Source organism: Amborella trichopoda, chromosome 12 (assembly GCF_054954075.1).
Source record: "Amborella trichopoda isolate Santa Cruz 75 chromosome 12, AtrichopodaSantaCruz75HAP2 v2.0, whole genome shotgun sequence".
In the NCBI taxonomy this organism is placed as follows: Eukaryota; Viridiplantae; Streptophyta; class Magnoliopsida; order Amborellales; family Amborellaceae; genus Amborella; species Amborella trichopoda.
The window spans coordinates 47927563-47942886 of NC_142347.1; the positions used below are offsets into that span (position 1 = coordinate 47927563).

A 15324-nucleotide genomic window follows, 5' to 3' on the forward strand; every position below is an offset into this window, starting at 1 on the left:
ACTTTTACTTATTATTTTTTCCATTGAATGGTGTGCTCCCATGGGAGTACTCTAAAAGTGCTCAATAACTAGTAATAAAAAACAAAAAATATGACCATGTGGATTATCACACTGCCATCCATGGACAGTGGAGGTGGGGTTTAGGGACGCGTAGATATTAATTAATCAAAGCCCCCGTACTATACTTATTTTCCTCGGATGCATAAGACTTCGGAGGATTTCTTCAATTTTGAAATTTTTGGAACCACTTAAAAATTAATAGATGATTATTCTTAAAAAAATGTTTGAAATTTGAGATTTTTAAAATCTTAGATCTTGCCACATCTAAAAACGAGACGGAATCTATTCAATCTTGATGGGATTTTTTTTTTTTTTTTCAAGTGAATGGAGGTTACAATTAGGAATTCTTTTTTTGTTGAGGTTAATATACAGTTTGAAGAGATTGCATTCTCAAAATTTGGGGTTCTAAAGGGATTTTACCTGAAGGAGTAAATGAACATTTTCTCCTGGGGGCGTAGAATACCTTGGCCTAATCAACAGTATGACATCCATAATCATAAATTATGCACCCTTCAAATTGTTCAAATTTAATGTTGGCCGATATGAGGGCTATAATTTAATTGAGTTTTTTATTTCTTTTATACAAGATTCATATGAAATTTGAGGTGTATATGCACGTTTAATGGGAATACTAGCCAAAATAAAAAAGAAATTCAAATAAAAATGACCTCTAAAATATATGTGAATTTGGACTTTTTTTATTTGAATTATTTGTTCTTTTGTATTGGGTGCGTCCTTGTTAGAGACATGATTGCCATATGCCATGTGAATCTAATTTATAAAAGGTAAAAGTTTATATAAGGATGCAACCTTATAATGTAGAACTATGATTGCACCTCAAAAATCCATCGGGAAAGGTAGTTTTAATGTTGAAGAACCCTTCGATTGATCATCTCGACATCGAGATGTACGATCATGAAAAATAAAAAGATTTGAAGCCTCAGAAATAATGCATTTTACAACATATTATCTATACCGTTCATTTTCAAGATTTTCATATGTTTATAGATCTATTTGATTTTAACCATTTTTTAAATTTAAAATTTTATAATTAGATATAAAAATAAATTTTGAGATAATCTTAAAAATATTTTACATCAAAATTATATACCATGATAAAATTTGAATGTGCACTTTACCTCTATAGTTACGGATACATCGATATGCGGATACATCGATATGCGAACTTTTATAGAAATTGTAGAAATTATAAATTCAATGTGAACACTTGAAGCGTCACATCCCATTAATCAATCACTTTTTTTCTGGTGGGACCCACTCCTTCCGTATGATCCATCGGACGGTGATACCCTCATGGTGGTGAGCATATGGATCATTTTTATACATTTTAGGTTGCCTATAAATAAATGCAAACTAGAATTTAGTTGAAGTGTGGGGTTAATGTTGGTCTTAGTTACAACTGGAGTGAAACCCAAACTGACACCCTAGGGACCGCTACGAGCCATGTCTTCACCTTGTTGTCTTAGCCCAAGACTGTCTTAGGTCAAATTAGAAATATAAAAACCCTAGATTCCACCTATGTTCATGGGTACTTGGGGAAAAAGCATTGTTTCAGAACCTGGTGATTTTTTTTTGGATAGCTGATGCATATGGGAATCACTTGTGAGAGAATTGGTTCTGGGGTGATACGTTCGGTTGGGTTCTCGCATGAAACCCTTTTTATATATATATATTTATATATTTTTTTTAAGTTTATCTAATATTTTTTTAGAATTTTTTGTAAATTCCCATCGATAAACTCGTATTTAAATATTTCTTTTATTTCATTTATTTTAAATTCTTTTGGATCACTGATACGGACCGCTCTAAACCCAATTCAGATTGCCATTGGCAATTCGACACGGATCTATGGATGAATGATCGGCCACGTCGATCCTGATTTTAAAACACTGAGCAAAATTTTTGTAATTCCCTTGTGTTATTCTAAGCAGTCTTGAGGCCTTCTATGATCTCCACTTGCAAAATGTAATAAGATGTGTTAGGAGTGAAATTATTTTTGGAATACAGCCAATAAGATGGGTTAAGACTGAAATTATTTTTGGAATACAGCTAATAAGATGGGTTAAGAGTGAAATTATTTTTGGAATACAGCCTGGCCTATTCTATACCCCTATTTCACGCTAAAGATTTTGTCTACAATGGTAACTAAGTTTCTAGAACCAAAATTGGTACATTCCCATGGAAAAGTTTTAGGCTCATGAGCCAGCCTTGGTTTTCATGGGCTTTAGAACCGAAAATACATTTCAAGTCACAGCAAATCTATTTCCATCTAGAACCCATAAATTTGGAGCTTAAAAAATAGTGGAATGCTAATGATCTTCACTTCCTTTATCGAAGCTTGGGACGGATTAAGATGAAGTTTAAGGTCTTCGCTTTTTTTAGAAAAAGCAGTAAAAAAATAAAACAACTACATATATATATATAAATCTTTTGCAATTTCATGGAGAAATGAATGAGACGAGGATCGGTAGAGAAGAGCATAAATAGTGAAAAAAGTTGCGAGTCTTTTTTTCTTGTTTACTTTTTTGTATTATTATTTGTTTCGGCTAAGCAACTTATGTTTTGATTAGGAAAGGGATTGAGGTCATGGTGGTAGCGTCCCCACACCCAGTTACTACATCGTGGTATCCATTTCGATTGCTAACACCCCCACTTAACACTTTCAAAATATACCTCCCTAATCTATTGAAAAAACGGGTATGGTCTGTCTTCTCCATTGAATTACCCAAAAAACAAAAAACAATTCATGCTTTGATCTCTTAAAAATAAGTAGCTATAGACCGACGTTTAAAACAAGAGAAATTTACCTGTATATCCTATTTAAAAATTATAATTATAAAAATCCCCCTTAATTTTTGTATATTGTGTATGTCCCATTTGTCCATCTTTTTTTTTTATTTCAATTTTACTCTTGACTCTAGAGATTGAATATCCAAAGTTACAAATTGCGTTAGATTTTCGATTATTATAGTCATGTCTTTTATTTTAAGTCAACTTTTAGGCAAAATATTGAACTCATTTGGGAGGTTGAAAATCCAAAGTCACTTTTGATTTCGGAATTTTAATATTAGAAGTTGCATTCTAATTAAGATTTTTATGCAACTTCAAGTATTCAAAATCTAAAATGAAGTCAAAGGTGATTTTGGATTTTCAACATCCAAAGTGAAAAGTCACTTAAATAAATTAAAAAAAAAGATGATTAGGTAGTAGTAACTATGGATTTTTTATCTCTGTAAGTGTGGATAAAATTGAAAAAAAGAAAAAAAAGTTGGATAAAAGGAATATGTGCATAATATACATGGGAATTTTTGTAGTAACAATTTTTTAAAATGGAGGTATACGAGTAAATTTCTCTGAAAACTGCAAAATGAGAAAAAGTCTAGAAGGTCCATCATTTGGGTAAGGAAGAGGCTCATGATAGACTTATATCCATTTTGAAATGACCAGTCGTTCATACTCACATTTGGTCTTTGGCTCCCAGGAAAATATGTGGTTTCGCGATCATAACCCGTGTTTGAAAAATCGCCGACCTGATGTAGAACTCGTTTGAGTCGCACTGGATTTGCACTAGCTAATGATCTAAATCGCCCGAGTCTTCAAATCTGTCTATGGTTTATGTTTTCCGATTAATAATTCTTGGCGAGCTGGAGCTTGAGCCCGACTTTTTAAACACTGATCACGACTTGAGCACTTTCCGCAACCAGTTCGCACATGCAGCTCATTTATCTGGATCAGGTTTCTACGATTCAACTCACTCATATGTACTCATGCGCCCCCCTCTAAAATCCATCTTAAAGATAGATTTTTTATCCAAATTATTAGAGATTCATGATCTAGGCCAACTGATTATGAAATGACGAAACAAAATTTTTATAATTTAAGATATATTTTATGGGGAGTTTGTTTGTGCACCATCTATATGCAATCATGTCCGTAGCACTTTTAGACATCCATCCATTTTAAAGATAGGGGTTTGTGGGTCAGCTGGCTCTAAGTCCGCCAATTCACATAAAACTTGGCCTTTTTCGAATACATGTACACAAGCGTTGCTAGAGAGAGAGAGAGAGAGAGAGGCCTTTTGAAAGTCAGGTGTTGTATCATTTGAAATTATTTAACCGGTGGACTTTGTTTGTCATGGGTCTTTATCATGGGGCTGGGTGGTGGTAGTAGCACCCGCATACCTAATTACCAAGTTGTGGTTTTCATTTTTTCGATCGTGCTAACACCACACATTGACATCTTAAAAAGAGCAACTCCCTAATTTATCTGAAAAATCGCCCAAACAAAACAAAAAATCTTTATCATGGGGAGAGAGATGGCGGTGAAACAACATATATGTACCTTGAGAGAGAGAGATGGTGCTGACATATGAGATGCTAGAGAGAGAGAGAGAGAGAGAAATGGTGGTGACGTATGAGATGCTTTGTGAGGGTAGAGACAAGAGACGAACGTTGTGAAGACAAGGTCCACAAATATCACTTTCTACAAAATAGGACGAGTCACACAATATCACATACATATATCCTAGAATGGACTCAAGATTACTATCATTTTTATACCCCACCTCACCTGGCGACACAATTCCCATGTCTTACCCCCTTGCATTTTTTTATTTATTTTTCTGAGCGATTGAAAGCCACCCATTCTTTGCACCAGCAATATTGAATTCCCTGGTTGCCACGTGTCTGATGATTAATGCTTTGTATTGTTTGACACGTGTCATTGTGATGATTCATCAGGCCTTTTGGGCCAATGAGGAGGGCCTGTTCCCCACTTTCCCCTCTCTCTTTCCTTTTGGATCGGTGAGTATGGGTAGGTAGGTAAATTGTTCCCCACTTGACTCTCTCTCTCCTCCCTCCCCTTTTTGGACCAATGAGGAGGTCACTTGTTCTCCACCTGCCCTGCCTTTCTCACTCCCTCCCTCTCTCTCCCTCTCTCTCTCTACCAACCTATGCCCTCCATTTTCTCTCTCTCCTCCCACCTTTGCCCTCCACTCTCTCTCCTCTCTTTCGCCTCACTCTCTCTCCTACCCATTTTTTCCCTCCTTTCTTATCTCTCCTCTCTATTTCTTACCTAGCCACCTCCTCTCTCTCTCTTAGGGGTGGCAGTGGGTCGGGTCTGGCCCTCAAACCTATATAGTATTCCGGTCTAGATTTTTTACTTGAACCCGATCATTCATGTCCAAAAATTACACCTATTAGGTTTTGGGTCTACCTGTCAAGTTCCAGGTCTGGTCTGGTCCATTGCCGACCTATGATTCTGAGCTTCTTCGTTTTTTGGCTTTTTTTAGCTTTTTTCTTTTGCCTTTCTTTTTTTTTTTACCATCATACATCATATTATTGGCAATATTTACAGTATTGTACTACATTTTTTATTGTTTTACGTAATAACTGGAAATCCCTAAGCAAATGTAGTGTTGTCAACATTTATGAGTACCCACTTAACATATGTCCATATTATTTGGGTTGGGTACAACTAGACCCGGACCGAGCCCTAATAGTATTCTTGTCCAGGTTTTGGACCTGGATCCGACCTTTCGGGTTCAAATTTTGGCTCAAGGTAGGATCTATCCTTCGAGAACCAGGTCTGGTCGGGTCCATTGCCAACCATGGTCTCTCTCTCTACACCTACCTTTGCCCTAAGCGGCCTTTGCGTTTTGGTATCTTTTGCTTTATTGGTGTTACATTCCTCTTTAGAATACATCGAAAGTCGTTAGCTTTTGCTTTATTGGTTCAAGCCTTGTTCCAAACTACCGTTGGTTTTATGGCTAGATGTTGAAAGTTATGATTAAATATAAAATAATGTGGACGTACTTTTCATAATTAAGCTTTTATTATAGTGGCAAGATATTCGAAGTTCTAATTAAATATAAGATAATGTATACAAAATTTTAATAATTAAGCTTTGATAATAGCTGGGAGGCCCCTTTTGAGCATATATTCTCAGGCTTTTTGGGATTGTGGGGCATGCCGACTGTCCCAGAATTGCTCCTTTTCATTACTTAAATTGGTCAATTGGTTGTGTTCTAAAAGAAAATTATAAATTTGGCCTATTTTATAGCATTCGTAATTTTTCAATTAATTGGGGGTGGCTAAACAAATCCTATTCCACTATTCTGATCTATTAAAGACCATACACTAAATGAGGCCATAAGTAAGTCCCCATACCACATATAGATGTGAAACTGTTCAGGTGATATTTTGTGTGTTGCTTTTTATGTTCAATGTGACTATTCTCCCTATATTGGTATCCATCACCAATCAATTATTTCTTTGGGATGGAATTATATTAAAATAAGAAATTTAAAAGGTTGAAGTCATTGCATATCTAAATATGTATATTTTCAAAATTATTTAAAAAATATTTTCTAGAAATAGAAATATGTAAATTTGAAGTTGTATACAATGAGACCATTTACCTTTCATACAAGGAAGTCACAAAAATTTGGGGTCGTATATAATAAGGCGATTTACCTTTCATACAAGGAAGTCGCAAGAATTTGAGGTTGTATACAATAAGACTATTTACCGTTTATACAGGGAAGTCACAATTATTTATAACCATCCCATGTGAACTTTAATAACTTAGTTGTGTTACGAAATTTGAGAAAATTTCTTTTGAAGTTTGAGCTTGGTCAATGGAATAAATGCAACCATCAAATTTCACCATCTAATGATCAAGATTAGTTGTGATCACCTTGTATCAAAAGTCAATGGTCGCTTTATATATTTTTCCTATACATTTTTATTTGTGAGTTCCCAATTTGGGAGTTGACCAAAATTTGAGTCATTGCAAGTCACATGGGTCTCTTCAAGTAAACTTTCAAAACAAAAAAGGGTCTTAAGTTCTTGGTTAGGACTAGTATGAAATTAGAATACAAGATATTGGATTCATCATTCAAGTCATTGCAAGTCTAATAGTTGGAATTTGTATATTTTCCTCACCTTTGAGAATGCTATACCAAAACACTTAATCTATTAATTTTGGGGAAAAGCTTCTGTAGGGCTGTTTTACAAAGCTGCACCTCAAATCGTATTGGAAAATATAGTTTGGGTGCTAGAAAACCCTGTTACGATCTCTCGAAAACCAAACGGGTTTATGTAAGGTTGACCTCTTAAAATGTAGAATTAAAGTGCGTCTATAAAATCTTTTAAGAAAAGGTTACTTTGATGTCAAAATGATATTTACTTGATCATATCAACATCGAGATATATAGATGAGGAGAAAAAAAGAGGTTTCAAGTCTTAAAAATAGTATATATTGCAACACTTCATGTGAAACATCCATTTTCAAGATTTTCATGCCTTTATGGATCTTTTGATTTGAACCACATTTTCGGAGCTTAGAATTTCATAACTAGAGATAAAAATATATTCTCACAACATCTCAAGAATTTTTTATGGAAAATTTGCATCTCATGGCAAAGTTTGAAAGTGCACCATACTTTGATTGTTAAAGGCTGAACATTATGTACACCACACTAAAACCAAAAACCGACAAAAAATATCAGTCCTAAAAACAGTCTTTATTGTAATATTTGTAATTTTAGACCATTCATTTCAAGTCTACCATCTTATGTGCAGGACATTTCAAGAATTTCCTATCCAAAATTGCATTTGTTGTCACGTTTTATTGTGGTGCACGTATATTATGTGATCACTCCCTTGTAAAAAACACCTATTTAGAAAATTTATTTTAATATAAAAAGCTTAGGAATCACATAAGAACTACTATATAAATGTTTTTAATAAAAGAAAAAATGAATTTTGAGTTTTGTGATTCTTAGATCTAGCTCTTAAAAAATTGAACGGTCTCTATATAATCTTGGGGCTTTCTAATACACAGAGTTTATCTAGGAATTTTTTTATTAACATTAGTTTATGAGTTCTAGAGATTACATCCCTAAAATGTGAGTTCTAAAAGGTGTTCTTAGCATATGTTTTACACGAGAGAGAATAGTATACCCCAACGGGAGCTTACCACCTTTTATAAATATGGGCCCGGTTTTTGTACGTCCCCAACTCATACCATTTGCATGCGGCTCTTTTAAGACCCATTATTTGTATTGATCTTGGATTTAAATTTGTTGTGATCAATGATTTACACTATGACTATCATGAATATAAATATATATATATAATAACATAAAATTTTAAAATATTTTTATTAAAAAGTTTCCTATCCATTGGATAGGAATCTCTAGTTGTCGATGTTCATCTTAAAAATGGACGTTTGTGATTGTGCGGGTTAGTGAGTGTGCTGACTCATAAAACACTTTTTCTATAAAAATTGCACCTATTTTTTCTATAAAAATTGCGCCTATTTTTTCTGTTGTAGATTGGGATTTGAACCCTACACCATAGTAATTGTTGCCAACTTAATTTTCTTGGGAAAATAAAACAATGAGCATGACATAACTCATGCAAACTTGCCTATGTCCTTCATTTACAAGTTGCGATGTATCCAATATATTTGTGATTATTCGTCAACTTCCCACGTGATTCCATGACTATGTGATTTCCGTTGAAAGCTATCACGATTAAATTACTTTTTAATTTATGTGTTTCGAAACTTGGATTGGTGGGGCAGATATCTATAAATAGTTGTATTAACGATCTAGATCAGATCTCGGTAGGTCCGAATGGTAGATTTAAAAAATATTAAAAATTTTAAATAAAATTTCAAACCCTGGTTGCCATTGTGGGCATTGGGACTGTTTCTCAAATACTTCATTACACCAAAAGCCAATTTAGATTTTAGAATTTGTAGATAATATGCTCTTGTAGAGAGAGAGAGATTATGAGCAAGGAAGTTGGAAAGAGGGTGGTGGGTTGGGGAAGACGGGTTTGGTCAGGGCATGAGACTCGAAATGTGCTAATGATCTTTGTTATCAATGTCAAAAAAACTCAATTTCACAATGCTGGAGGCTCTATTTCACATATTCATGAATGCATGATTTAGATACGAGGGATCTGGATCCCATTAACCTGGGAGCTGTATCCTCAATTTTGCAGTTTGAGATCCCTAAATTTAACAAACGTCTGGGATTGAAATCCTTTTATCCCAAAGTGCTGGATCGAGCTTCTATTAGACAAGTTATGTTAAAAAAAAACAAAAATATATATTTAAATGGGTTTCTTGGGGAATGATATGATTTTTTATTAGGGATTATATACAAGGATGTCACAATTACTTATCACCATCTGATGTAGTGTTCTCAAACAGGGTGATCTAACTGTTAATTGTACGGTTAGATCGAAACCGGCCAGTGGCCGGTTCCGGTTTTGGTGAACAACTGGTATTTAAAAAAAAAATCAAAAAAATGTATATAAATTTCAAAAAATAAGAAATTTCATTTGTAATGTATTTTTAATATTTTTTATATTATGGTAAATATTTTTAAAAAATAGTTATTAATACTCATTTTTATATTTTTCCATCTTTTTCATAAAATTTTAAAAATAACCTTAGGCACAAATCGATTCATTAAAATCTATTTTTTTCATTAATTTTCAACTTCATTTGAATATATTTTGTTTTAATCATTTTTTATTTTCATATTTTAGTAGTTTTTTTTTTGTATTTTTTTTTTTGCAACATTTTTTGACCGTCTGGGACTTGCCCAGTTAGAGCGGTTGAATCTGTCAGTTTACCGATTAGGCCGATTAAACAGCTTCTGGGCCCATGTCCGGTTGACCATTCCAGTTCGATTTTGCGTTCCCCAGTTCAAAAAATTTCTTTACAAGTTTGAGCTTGGTCAATGGAATAAATGCAATCATCCAATTTCACATCTAGTGGTCATGATTAATTGTCACCATCTTGTACTAAAAGTAGATGGTCACATTGTCTTTTTTATAAAGTGTATCTTAACGATTGACTTGGTCGAACATATAAAATGCAGTGAGGTGACAGTGAATTAGTGATCGAGAGATGCTTCTATCAAAGCCCACCATAAATATAGTAACACGAAAAGATTAGCTCCTCTTTTATGGTAAATTTCATAAAATTCAATACAATTGGTGGGCTTCACTTTCTACAGTGTGGTCTCACTTTTAAATAAGTTTAACAAAGGACAGGAATATTATTTGCCCTTGAAAACCATGGAATATCAGAAAATTAGCATGCAAAACTACTAATTACAACAAATAATAAAGTTGGAAGTACGGAGAAGTAGAATAGCGTGTAGGCAACCCAAATTAATTGGGTAAAGGCAACAGTGATGATGATGAGATGAGTATTATTTACCCTAAAAAACTATGAAAAAAAAAATCACAAAATTAGCAAGCATGACAGCTTAGAAAACAATAGTGAAGTGCACCACTGGCATGATCGATTTTTTTTCAGTGCAAAATCTAAAAAACAATTTCTAGATTCAGGATATAGTGAATGGTATACTCCCGACCACTTAATTTCACATATGATGACCAACTTTGATAATGACTTTATTTTTAAAGAGGTAAACACTCTTATACATTTTTATTATCAAAAGAAAATTTAATTTTTATAAGATTATTTATATTTAGTATAAGAAGGTCATACTCACTCACGTGAAATGAGGCTGCTGGGGTTTGGACAAAGTCCAAGAAAAATTTTATTGGACCACTGGCATGATCAATTCTCAAATTTGAGAAATAAAAATTAGCATGATCAATTGCATAAATTTGAGAAATATAAATAGCGTGATCAATTACACACTCACAACCACCCGATTTCTCATCAAATGGCTGCGGATAGTTGCGGCATTTTAAAGGTAAACAATCTTGTTGCATATACTTTCCAAATCAAATAACACTGAATGAGAACTTATAAGTGTAAATGAGAACTTATAAGTGAAACTCCCAGATGGTCCCAGATGAAGGTTTTCTTAGAAAGTAATCTATATCTTGATTTCAATACTATAAGTTGTAAACTCTTAAGTCTTTAACAACTCACAAAAGGCTATAAAGAGGAGATAATGCCAAGGCTGAGTGGTCTAGGTGTAATGGCCCCAATACCATGTATTGGGTTGAAATCCTACCCAACCCATCAAACCAAAGTAAAGGAGAGAGAGTGTGTGTGCCCTATAATATATTTTTTTTGGCAAATTTAAATAGAAATGGAACTTGAAACGTAGTGCTATGAAAACCCAGTTGTTACAATCTTGACACAAGCGCGACTCCTAAAGTGTTTGTGCTATAATAACTAATCAAGGATATTCAATTTACTCATAAATCAACCGTGCAATATGGGGGCAGACACCTTAGCTAAACTAGGTACAACCCAACATGTTTCTTCTTTCTATAGGTTAAGAACGTACAATTGTATTGGGCTGCCAATAGGCCAGGCCAGCCCTTGCTTGAGACTTGCCGAAATGCAAGAAAGGTAGGCTTGGGCCTGCCCAAAAAAGGGGGGTCTTGGCTTGGCTGGGCTCCATGAAAATATAAGATTGTAAGTTTTATTTAACATATGTAATATATATTTAGAGGTTTTTGGGATCCATGTTGACCTGGACTATGTTGACCTAGATTTGTTGAAAATTTTGATAAAATTTTATGTTGACTGTCTACCCAACTCAACAAACTTCTTTTGTGGTCGTCAACTCTTCATGCTTTTTAGACCAGCATGCTGACCCAAGCTCCATCTCGAAAATCATTTCGGGCCTCCTAGGCTCAACCTAGGCCTGCTAGGCTCAACCTAGGTCAGGCCTACTTGCCCATCGACAGCCCAGTAGTGTTATTGACAACTTCATATAGATGTTCAAAATTGAAGAAAACTGATACAACTTGTTATTAGAGAGAGAGAGAAGGGGGGAGAGAGAGATGAAGGACTTCACATGGCCACAAACTCCCTTTCTTCCTACCCTAAATAATAAAGAAAGCTATGAACTGACAAATACTTCCTTTTTAAAGCACCCCCTCTTCTTAGCTGACTGCCAATTTTTCTGCAAATGTGGAGCTTTAACTTCACTTTCAGAGTTTGTCTTCCTCTATTGGAGTCCCTAAAGGGGAGAGAGAGAGGAGGGGGTGGGTTACAGAGAGATAGAGGCAAGAGAAAGCTCTCCTTATATAAAGACTTGGGAGAACTTAGAACTATTATTTTGATAATCTAATCTCAATACATTTGGACTCTAATGAGAGACTATTAGGGAAAGTTTCCTTGTGTTCTCAAAAATTGCAGAAGTTTTGGTAAGAGTCAGGAGAAGTTATCTTTTTATGAGCATGGGTCCGGAAAATTATCTAATTCCTTTATATTTAGAACTTCTAGTTGGGGGGGGGGGGACTAGATTTTAATCCCAACAATTTGGGAGTGTGGGTGTTAAAAGGGTTTGCTTACTTTACATAGTACTAATATATTTTCGAACAATAATAAATAAAAAAAAGGGTCTTTATAGTTTTAGAAGAAAACAAATGCATTAGGACTGTTTATTTTTGGTACAAGAGGTTATAATCCCTTAGCCGTTAGATGTGACATCAGGCAGTTGATGGATCACTACCATATTCAAAATCTGAAGAAAAAAAAAAAAAAGAGAAAAAGAAAGAATGTTAGGGGTGATTTTTACAAGACAAATCCGCTTAAAAAAATCTTATCTCAAAATTCACCAAAATTTATGGTCCCAGCATCTTTAAACCTTGAAATCGATTATTTAGACCTTGAATATTATGTTTGTGAAAAAATTAAGATTTTATTTCCTAAATTAGTTTTATATTATAGCACATTATTTGTATCATCTATTTTCTAGTGTTTATAGTTTCACAAGACTTGTACCATATTTTGAGTTACAAATTTGACATTCGATAATAGAAATTAAATTTAGAGCTCCCCAAAGTATTTTCCCGACGAGGTTTCAAAGTGAGGCTTTACTCTCTTTCTTTTCTTTTTTTTTTTTTTTTTTTTGTTTCCGTAAGGCCTAAACAATGTAGAAATTGCATCCACTATCGTACCTTATACAATTCCTATTTGTGAAGTAGTTCGTGCATCAGGAGATGCACTTCTACAATAGCGTCCTCGGACTACATCCATCTACAATATAGACGTTGAAAAATGGTTGTCACATCTAAAATTGAAATTAGCGGTGATAGAAGTCTATCCAAAAATTTCTTATTTAAAAAATATATTTTTATTTTTTCAAATTCATAGACATCGAGGTTAAGATATTCATTCCCTAAAATTTTGATTCCAAAGTTTAACACTAAAATAGATTTTAAAAAGAGACCATATTTAAATGTATGAGCCGGTGGACTCTTAGAAACCTTTCCTTCCCATTTCGATGAATAGTAATTACTTTTGTACAAAACACCAAAAGTAAGACAAAATTTCTTGTTCCCTGTCGTGAATTTCAAACCGTTAAATTTCACATCCAACGGCTGAGAACAATCCTAACATTCCACTTGATCCCATTATTAGAATCTAGAGAGAGAGAGAGAGAGAGTTTTTTGGGGGGGGGGGGGCCTTGTATGCTTCAAGTACATGCGGTCCACGAAGGCAAGCGGCTGAACGCGTCTGCGTGACCCCACCCCTCTCTCTCTCTCTCTCTAAACCCCTCTCTTTCTCTCTCTAACTCCCTTTCTTTATCTCTCCAAACACCTCTCTCTTTTATGTTTCTCTCTCTAACACCACGCACTGTACCACACAAATAGAGAGAGAGAGAGAGGCGCACAGCCGTTCCGTTTTTATCACGAATCCCCTGGAAATCGAACAGTCCGACGACGAAGGCGGCCATCCAACGAACGGTAGAGATCGCGTCACTTCGTCAAAGCCTTGCCCCTAGTCTTAGCCTCGGATCTGGGTTAAGGCACGTTTTTTTTACTCTTCCTACCTCTCTTTCTCTCTCTAAATAAACTTTCTCTCTCTTCCTGCTTTTGTTTGTTTGGCTCTTGGCGTACTCTTCACGGCTTTTCCACACCCTTCGTTCCCTCTCTCTCTCTCTTGTAAGTTTATTTTTCGTGGTCAATTTCTCTCTCTCTCTCTAGTTTTCTAATTTTTCTCGTCTTCAAGGTAACCAAGAGGTATGTCTGTTAAGCTTTTTAATTCATGGAACGATGGTTTTTTCCCCTTTTTTCTGGTTTTCTTGCTCTTGTCTTTTGATAAGTTAGGAGGATGAGTTCTTTTATGTTTTTGCAATTTATTTTTTGGATGGGCAATTCCTTTTTTCTGATGAAAAGGTGAAAGATTGTCTTTTGATGATTGTGTGAGCTGATTTCTCGGCTTTAGTACAGGTAGGATTCTTGATATAAGTTCTTTTATCTTTCTCTACTTTTTTGGGTTTTTCTTTCCAGTCTTTAGATGGTTATTAAAAAAATCTGCTAAATCAATCAGCTTTTGATTTTATCTTTATTGTTTCTTCAAGCGTTTTATGTTGGTTTTCTTAACCTTCCCTTTTTTTGTTGGGTTTTTTTTTTATGGTGTATCAAATTTATATGATTTGGTTTGTTCCTTTCTGGTTTAACTTCTGATATTATCATATTATCGTTATTTTTATCGCTATTCTCAATATTTTTTGATATTAGTGTATTTGTTATCATCATCATTATATTATTAATGAATTTTCGCAGTATGGATTCTTGTAACATATCCAGGATTACTTCTGTTTTGGACTTCTGGTGAATTGGTGCTTTAATTTTATTGATTTATTCAGTTTCTGGTTGCTATGTTGGAACCCATGACGTCCAACTTAGATGATTTATGAGATGAATTTTATACAGAGAAAGGAGTTGTTTTGATGAGGCAAAATTCTTGTAGTTCTTAGCTTACATCAATAAGCTTTCATTGTAGTATTGTTATTTTGTCATGGTTTCTTGTTGTTGCTATAATTGTAGTATTGTTATTTTGTCATGGTTTCTTGTTGTTGCTATTATTGTGCTATGTTTGTGGTTAGAAGGGAGAGGGAGGGACTTGATTTTTTTGGAAATTTTGAATATTGTCAATTTTTCTTGGTATACATTGTGGGGTCACCTATTTATGTTTGTGAGAAGGCACACTTCATACCGGTGTGCCAGGACTCACCTCGGCCAACTCGGCTGAGTCGTGTTTTGCGCCAAAAGGCCCTAAAAAACCAAAAAAAAGAAAAGGAAATATTTGAAAAAAAATGTAGTAAAAGTAAAATGAGACCTAAAACAACTTTAAAAAGTTAAAATAAGCTTAAAAAAGTGTGCCGGGACTTAAAATAAGCTTAAAAAAACACTAGCCAATCTTTGCCAAAATACATTCAAATCATATAAAAATAACTTCTATGTAGAATTTATATAACATATCTATATTTTCTAC

At 34.3% G+C, this 15324-nt stretch overlaps 1 protein-coding gene across 13 annotated transcripts in view; it reads left to right on the forward strand.

Annotated features, from left to right (window-relative positions):
• Positions 1–15324, forward strand: part of LOC18435600 (uncharacterized) — a 38043-nt gene that overhangs the window by 16105 nt on the left and 6614 nt on the right. Inside the window, exons 4-5 of one of the 13 annotated variants that reach the window (XR_016045383.1) lie at positions 2652–2778; positions 3563–4095. The exons of 5 other annotated variants lie outside the window; for them this stretch is intronic. The gene's annotated coding sequence lies outside the window, so the exon portion shown is untranslated. Of the gene's footprint in view, positions 1–2651; positions 2779–3562; positions 4096–5594; positions 7575–13702; positions 14277–15324 lie in introns of those variants that run through there. 7 more of the 13 variants (XR_016045385.1, XR_016045382.1, XM_011625551.3 and 4 more) reach the window with 7 other exon arrangements.